The following is a 9,572-nucleotide window of genomic DNA, read 5'->3' as shown; positions in this document are numbered from 1 at the left end:
TCTAAAAAAAGATAGAAGATGCATGCACCCCATCCCCCGAATGACAACGAGCAGAGGGGGAACAAGGAGAGGGCCAGATCTGGCTGCTCCACAGGCCTGATGTGGCCCACGGGTCGTAGGTTGGGCACCATTGCTTTAGTACTTTAGTAGTTTTGCTGACTTATAAATGTAATTCAGTGACCTGTATATGTGCCCAGGTAATTTAATTTTTTTTCTCCAGTTCCAAATAGTAAATGATATTTGTGTGCTATATAATGCGTTTAAAGTTGAATTAAGCAAATAGAAATGATAGCACATTTCTGCAGGTTTCTGAAGATATTTTCTGAGAAATAGTTGTCTTCTCTATTGTGCACATCCATCAATTTAATTTAAATTTTATTCGGGGTAAACTCTAAAATGATGATCAATACAGGATTTTTACAATGCCGACAATAAACAGCTTTGGGTATTGTAATTTCTTTTTTCCATTTCACAGACACATGTAATTTTAAAGCTTGCATTTTCGGCATCTATTTACTCAGCACAGCCCTTTCTATAATATTGTATTAAAATTGTGAATTAGATTGTGTTCATAAATTCTAAAGATGAATGTAGAGTTATTAGTTAAAAAGGTTGGGCTTTAAAAACTTTAAACCAAGAATTATTCAATTTGTTTGAATTCAAAATACTGATATCACCATTTGATTCCAGCTGTCACCATTATACAGACCATTATGTAGAGACCCAGTTGTACTAGAATAGGATCAAATAGGCTGTATATTGTCATATAATGTAAGGTTTGTCAGAAAGTATCCTATTCTTCTGTACTCAGGGTTACAGAAAGTTTTAAATAGAGTTAAGTTTCCTAAAAGTGGTTTTAAAATTAATGGTTAATTTTCAACTGTCAATTATTTGTGTTAGGTAACCTTGTAAGTTGTTTGTACGTAAACCCTTTAAAGGGATTCTTAAGCAAGCATAAGTAGTTACATGAAAAATACACATTTCCCAATTTTGAATTATAATTAATTGCCTCTAACTGACATTGTACTGATACAAATACTAAAGACTAAGGATAAAGCTTACATAGCACTGCATACTGAAACATTCCAGAGTTGCAATTCCTCACTTATGCCTCAGAGCGCCGCTGTTTGACCAATAAGGAGAGGAATACAGAACTGGAGATCCACTGGTATTTTCATTACTCGCACACATTGCAGATCTGCAAGAAGAAGCACAGCCATTTCTGGATTCTCTCTGAAGAAATTGCTTGATTTTTTAAATCGTTTTACTAAAAAAAAAAAAAAAAAAGGACACTTTTTCTCCTCTTTGGATTATAAATGCAAAATATCCTAACAAACTTTTGAAGGATGCTGAGGATGGATCAAACAAATCACCATTTACAGGCATACAAAGGAATCAGATGGCAAGTAATATTTCCCATTTTATTTTCCTGGCTGTATCATTCAGTCTCTGCTCAGATTCATTATTCAATTGTAGAAGAAATGAGAAAAGATTCTGTTATAACAAATATTGCCAAAGATCTTGGATTAGATATTAAACAGCTCTCATCTAGAAAACTACAAATTTTATCACATATATCAGAGAATTTTTTTTATGTAAATATAGATAATGGAAATCTGTATGTAAAGGACAGGATAGACAGAGAAACATTGTGTGGGGCAGAAAATATTTGTTTCTTAACCTTTGATGCTGTAGTTGAAAATCCTTTCAATATTTTCAAAGTGAAAATTGACATTAAGGATATTAATGACAATCCTCCAGTGTTTTATCCTGACACATTTACTATAGAAACAATTGAACTAACATCACCAGGAACAAGATTTGCTTTACAAAATGCAGAAGATCCGGATATTGGTGTTAATTCAGTACAGACATATAAGCTCAGTGACAATTCTCATTTTTCATTAAGTCAGAAGATTACCAGTGATGGATTTCAGTCTGTTGAGCTTGTGTTAGAGAAATCATTGGATCAAGAAACACAAAATGTTCATGAACTCATTTTAACAGCCCTGGATGGAGGCAATCCAGTGAGATCTGGAACAGCTGTAATACAAATCATTGTTACTGATGTTAATGATAATTTCCCAATATTTTCACATAAGGTATACAAAGTTAGTGTGAATGAGGATATTCCAGTGAATACTACTATAATCAATGTAAATGCAACAGACAAAGATGCTGGTACAAATGGGCAAATCACTTATTCTTTCAGTAAAACATCAGGGAATGTCCATCCTTCTGGTCTTTTCAGTATTCAACCCAAAAGTGGTGACATTAAAATTAACAGAAAGTTAGATTTTGAAGAGACAAAGAATTATGAACTGACTGTTCAAGCTAAAGATGGAGGAGGACTTGTTTCTCATTGTAAGGTATTGATCCAAGTGATAGATGAAAATGACCATGTCCCTGAGATTACTGTAAGCTCAGTATCCTCCCCTATTCTTGAGGACTCAGCACCTGGTACCATGATAGCTCTAATCAGAGTTCATGATAAAGATTCTGGGGAAAATGGAGAAGTGGACGGCAGGCTCTTAGGAGAAATGCCTTTCAGTTTAGTTCCATCATCAAACAGCTTGTATACGATTGTGACAACAGGTCCTATGGATAGAGAGAAAGTGTCTAATTATAACATAACAATTGTAGCTACAGACAGAGGATCTCCCGCACTTTCCAATCATCAAACCATCAGACTGGAAATATCCGATGTTAATGATAATCCCCCAATATTTTTGAAATCTTCTTACGTTGCTTATGTACCAGAGAACAATTTACCAGGAGCCTCAATATACAGTATACAGGCTTCAGATGCTGATACTGGAGACAATGCTAAAATTACTTATTCCATTTCCAGCAAAAACACAGAAGATCATCCAATGTCTTCCTATTTTTCCCTTAATATAGAGACTGGAGTTATATATGCCCAGAGATCATTTGATTATGAGCAGTACCAGGAGTTTGTAATAGAAGTAACAGCTAGGGACAATGGACTTCCATCTCTGAGCAGTAACACAACATTAACTGTCAAAGTAATAGATCAGAATGATAATTCACCAAAACTCCTATACCCATCTACAGAGAGTGGATCATCGGCACCGTTTGAGTTGGTCCCTTTTTCTGCTGAGCCTGGATCATTAGTAACAAAGGTTGTTGCAGTGGATGCAGACTCTGGACATAATGCTTGGCTCTCCTATCAGTTCATTCAAGTATCAGAACCATCTTATTTCACCATTGATGAACACACAGGCGAAATTCGAACACATCATATTTTCCAAGAGAAGGATATACTGAATCACAAGGTTGTGGTGATGGTGAAGGACAATGGGATCCCATCTCTCTCTGCTACCACTACTGTCACTCTTGTTGTTGCAGATAACTTCCAACAAGTGGTTCCTAAGTTTGTCAATCAGATCACTGATGAAGATTCTCAGTCCAACCTGCAGCTGTACTTGGTGATTGCCCTAGCAGTAATATCTTTGCTTTTTATTATAACAGTCATGTTGGTTGTTATATCTAAATGTAGGAAGTCTAAACCATTCCCCGTATATGGGCCCTTCAGTTCAAATTTATATCCTCAAGTTGATCCCAGGATGTTGTCTCAATATACCAGTGGAACACTAACACTTCCATACTCTTACAATGTTTGTGTGGCTTTGGATTCTGGGGAACGTGACTTTACATACATGAAAACAAATCAAAATGTTCCTGTGGACAATCTTATCGATGCTGATGATTCAGGGCTTGGAAATGAAAGTTTAAAGGAGTTTTTAACAACCAGCGATCAAATCCAGGTGAGTTTTTGATACTTATGTCCTGTCTATACATCCTCCCTGTATGAATAATCTTTTTTTTACTTGTATTGCTGTATTTTGTTTTTTTTTATTTTGTCTCATACATATAGTCAAACAAAATATATTAGCTTAAGTTTTGAAAACTCAGGATTTATTGGGTAAAAGGGATGCATTTGAAGAAAATAGGGCTTAAACTATGAAGGATATCATGTAACAGTGGAACAAAATTGAACAAAATGTAACAATTAAAAAATTGTGGCCAGGTTGGTTCTTTTTTGCAGAAAGGACAGGCAATGTCCCTTTCTGCAGTAGAAAATACCTACCTGCTTGATTTAAATTTGATAAATGCATTCATCTCTCCTGGTTCTGATGCGGGTACAGCCATCTTCTTCCTTTTCTTTTCCTAGCTTTCTGATCTTCAGCCATCCTTATTGTCTGGCCTGGAATGTGCCCAGATAAATCATACTTAAGCATTTACAAATCCCAAACTAGTAATAAAAGCACTGTAAACAAGCAGTGTATAGTAGTTTGATATGTGTGGTTGGGGATAGGGGGGCTTACAGAGACACTTTGCCCAGTGTGGTCAAGATAAAAATTTCCCCTAACCATAAAGAAACTTGTAAGTGTTCAATCGCTTCTGTAGAAACCACAGGTTTGGAGTTCTACCCCATGTCTTTTAAAAATAGGCCCAATGTATTTGCAAGGTATTTTTTATTCTGTTATGAATATAAAGTTTGTTTACTAAGTACATATTGTAACACCTGGTGTAAATGTAAGATTTTTGGCTTTATAATAGATCTTTATTTTATGTTATACATTCATTATTATACGAAAAAGAAACACTTTAGTACTTCACTTCTTCTGACCTGTACATGTAATTTAGTTTCTGGTAATTTCATTTAAGTATACTTGATTTTTTTTTTTGCAGTTTTAAAAATTAAAGAACTACTTGTATATTGCATTCGGCAGGGCAATGCCAACCAAGATGTTGAACTTTATTAAGTTTGATCATACCATGAGTTTGCAGGATGACTGTTGTGATATGTTTTTGTTTTCTTCCATATATATTTTTAACAGGAACCTTTATAATACAAAGGTATTGTGTACATGTGGAATGTGTTACAAGCTTGCTAGTTTCTTAAAATCAAACAAATTAGCAATGTCATCTATTGCATTATATTATACCCAAGTAATTTGGGAAGAATTGGAAATATCTACAGATTTTGATTGTTACGGCAGCCAAGAAATGATGAGATATTTATTGTTAAGAGAATTGAGCTGTGGCAAATTTGAAGAACTAAACAACATTTAAAGTACTAAAGTACTAAAGAACAGAGAGATCACTTTGCTAACAAAGATTAGAATAGTTAAGGTTATGATCGTTCAAGTATTACTATTCAGCTGTATTTGTTCTATACACAAGACTATTGATAGAAAAATCAATGCACTGTAATATTTTTAAAAACTATTGTAAATTCCCAGGACTAAAACTAATAAGTCAATTCTTACAGGAAAGGCCAAAATTGTTCATTAGAAAGACTCATCCTAAAATAAAAACACAAAACTGTAGTAATAGCTTCCACCATAGGAGTCCTATAGCTCCTGAACAAATTTTCCCAACGCTAAAGAAGATGTTTAGATTATTTTTTAGTTTCTAGATTCCTTGGGTGAACAATTCTATTCTGGTAATGCAACAGTATATCAAGAAGATCTGGGCCCCCCTTTCCAAATACACATCCAGGTTATCATTTGCAGACAGTAGTTCCTTCTAAAGAGCAGTGGTCTCCTCTTTGGTGTCCCTCTATAAATTTAGGAGGCTGGGCCTAAAAGATTCTTCATATCTCCTTTAAGAGATATTGTAATATGCTCTATGCTTACGCATGGATGGCATTTTAGACCCTTCCAGATAGACCTAAAGGTAAGTTAAGAAAAAAAAAGTAAAAAGTTTAAGTAACTAAAGGTGCGTACACACTTCCAATTTTTATCGTTCCAATCGAACGACGAACGATCGATTGGGCAAAAAATCGTTGGTAAAAAAGTAACCAACGACACCGACGAAAGTCGCTGGAAACGAACGACCGGACCGACGGATCGGATTGGACGACGATCGTTGAACATCGTTCGTGTGTACGGTCGTTCGTTGATCGTCCATGTTCAGGGCATGCGTGATGAACGAACGTCCGTTCACTTTCCTGTCGTGCACATAGTTCCTCTATCGCTCAAACGATCGTATCTATTGTGTGTACAATATCTATGAACGATCGTGTCGTTAACTCTATGTGCAGGATCGGTGCTATACGATCGTTCATATATATCGTGCATGAACGTTCGTTGTTCGTTTTCCAACGATAATAATTGGAAGTGTGTATGTAGCTTAAAACTGAATAAAATAAATTAAAACACACAAAAAAGTATAAAAGTCCCCCACCCCCCTATGTACATGTACATATGAACAGAAATGCTTATCAGGTACTCACAAACACACAAGAAAACAACAATCATTTTGCCACTCATTTTAGGTATCTGTGTGCACATACAATAATTTCATGGTCATTATGCATTGTTAGGTCTGAACTAATGACCTCTAAAGGCTTTTAAAATTCTGTGTATGGACAGTTTTGGGTACTATAGATTCTTTCCATTATACAGATCCACACAATATAAATCTTGAAAGGTTTGGTAATGTTTTGGCATAGACGGCACAAACTCTTCTAAATATCTTCCAAAAAGAGATTGTGTGCACTAAAATATTGGGATATGTTTATTTCCCTAGTGGTTGAACTTGATGAACTTTTTAGACTTTATGTCTTTTTTCAACACAACCTACTATGTAAAACAAATTTGTGTATTTTTTTCCTTTTTAGACTTGGTAAACACCATCAGAAATATTGTGTCATTAATTATGCAACTACAAAGATTTTTTAATATAGGATATTTACCTAACAATGTATGTGGGAAAAAAAGACTGGCAGCAAAATTATTAAATCAGTTTTTGATTACTGATGTTTACGTTCAAAACACTAATATCATTTAACTCCAGTTATTTTTAAATGTTGCATACTGTTAATATGTGCTCAGTTGTACTAGAACAAGATCCTATAGGCTTTAAACTGTGGTATAGCCTTTGGTTTGTCAGATGTGGAAGACAAGAGATTTTAAAGCCCAAGTCACCATCTTCTTTCTTCTTCTTTTTGGCATTCCAGTCTTCAGCCATCTTGATTGGCAGAGCTGGATGATAAAACTCCAACTCAGGCGCATGGGAGTTCATCCATTCCTAGCACTCACAAAGGAAGTCGGGATGGCTGGGTACCTCTTGCAAGAAACACTGAGCTACGCATGGGTGGCGATCAGGAAGCTAAGAATGGGTATTGCAGAAAGGACATCACCTGTCCCTTTCTGCAACAAACACCTACCTGAGTGCCAATTTTCCAAGGCAGACTTAAGTTCCTTTTATTTCCTCATCTGATAACCACAAGGGAAAAAACAACAAACAGCAATAAAAGTTTTACTATTTTGTATTCAGACTAACAAAACGTTTTCCGTTGAGTTGAGCTTATTTAAAGTGGTTTTGGATATTATTGATAGTATTCCACTGTCACCTATACATTTTAAGTAACATTTTGTTGTTCGCGTGGAAACCCTTTAAAATACACGTTTTATCATTTAAAATTATAATTAACTACCTATAACTGATATTGTACCAGGTCACAAACTAAAGACTGCATAAGGATTGAATAGTGTAGAACATTAGATTGAATGTTTGAAACATTTCAGTGTTGCAGTTCCTCACTTACGCCTCAGAGCGCCGCTGTTTGACCAATAAGGAGACGAATACAGAACTGGAGATCCACTGATATTTTCATCATTCACACACATTGCAGATCTGCAAGAAGAGGCACAACCAATACTGGATTCTCTCTGAACATATATGATTTGTTACATTTATTTTAAAAATACATACCTTTTTCCCTCTGGATTACAAATGCAAAAAGGACTGTTTTACAAGATGCTGAGGATGGATCAAACAAATCACCATTCACAGACATACAAAGGAATCAGATGGCAAGTAATAATTCCATTGTTATTTTTCTGGCTGTGTCATTCAGTCTCTGGTCAGATTCAATATTCCATTGTAGAAGAAATGAGAAAAGACTCTGTTATTGCAAACATAGCCAAAGACCTTGGTTTAGATATTAAACAGCTCTCATCTAGAAAACTACAAATTATATCAGATATATCAGAGAAATATTTTTATGTGGATCTAGATAATGGAAATCTGTATGTAAAGGACAGAATAGACAGGGAGACTCTGTGTAGAGCAGCAGCTACCTGCTTCCTAACATTTGATGCTGTGGTTGAAAATCCTTTTAATATTTACAAAGTCAAAATAGATATTCAGGATATTAATGACAATCCTCCAGTGTTTTATCCTGACACATTCACTATAGAAACAATTGAACTAACATCACCAGGAATAAGATTTGCTTTACGTAATGCAGAAGATCTGGATATTGGTGTTAATTCTGTACAGACATATACGCTCAGTGACAATTCTCATTTTTCATTAAGTCAGAAGATTACCAGTGATGGATTTCAGTCTATTGAGCTTGTGTTAGAGAAATCATTGGATCAAGAATCACAAAATGTTCATGAACTCATTTTAACAGCCCTGGATGGCGGCAATCCAGTGAGATCTGGAACAGCTGTTATAAGAATCATTGTTACTGATGGTAATGATAATTTCCCAATATTTTCCCAGGAGGTATACAAAGTTAGTGTGAATGAGAATATTCCTTTGAATACTACTATAATCAATGTAAATGCAACAGACAAAGATGCTGGTACAAATGGGCTAATTACTTATTCCTTCAGCAAAACATCAGGGAATGTCCACCCTTCTGGCCTTTTCAGTCTTAATCCCAAAACTGGTAACATTAACATCAACAAAAAGTTGGATTTTGAAGAAACAATGAATTATGAACTGTCTGTTCAAGCTAGGGATGGAGGAGGACTTGTTTCTCATTGTAAGGTATTGATAGAAGTGATAGATGAGAATGACAATGTTCCTGAGATATCTATCAAATCCTTATCTTCCCCTATTCCTGAGGACTCAGCACCTGGTACAATGATAGCTCTGATCAGAGTTCATGATAAAGATTCAGAAGAAAATGGAGAAGTAGACTGTAAACTTTCAGGGGAAGTGCCCTTTGATTTGGCTTTATCATCTAACAGTTTTTATACAATTGTGACAACAGGTCCAATGGATAGAGAGAAAGTGTCTAATTATAACATACCAATTGTAGCTACAGACAGAGGATCTCCTCCTCTTTCCAGTTATAAAACCATCACACTGGAAATATCTGATGTTAATGATAATCCCCCACTCTTTTTGAAATCCACTTATGTTGCCTATGTACCAGAAAACAATTTACCAGGAGCCTCAATATACAGTATACAGGCTTCAGATGCCGATACTGGAGACAATGCTAAAATTACTTATTCCATTTCCAGCAAAAACACAGAAGATCATCCAATGTCTTCCTATTTTTCTCTTAATATAGAGACTGGAGTTATATATGCCCAGAGATCATTTGATTATGAGCAGTATCAGGAGTTTGTAATAGAAGTAACAGCTAGGGACAATGGACTTCCATCTCTGAGCAGTAACACAACCATAATAATCAAAGTAATAGATCAGAATGATAATTCACCAAAACTCCTATACCCATCTCCAGAGAGTGGATCATCGGCAGGGTTTGAGTTGGTCCCTTTTTCTGCTGAGCC

This window comes from Pyxicephalus adspersus, chromosome 2, assembly GCF_032062135.1.
Source record: "Pyxicephalus adspersus chromosome 2, UCB_Pads_2.0, whole genome shotgun sequence".
NCBI lineage: Eukaryota > Metazoa > Chordata > Amphibia > Anura > Pyxicephalidae > Pyxicephalus > Pyxicephalus adspersus.
Note: the sequence above shows the minus strand (reverse complement) of the source record.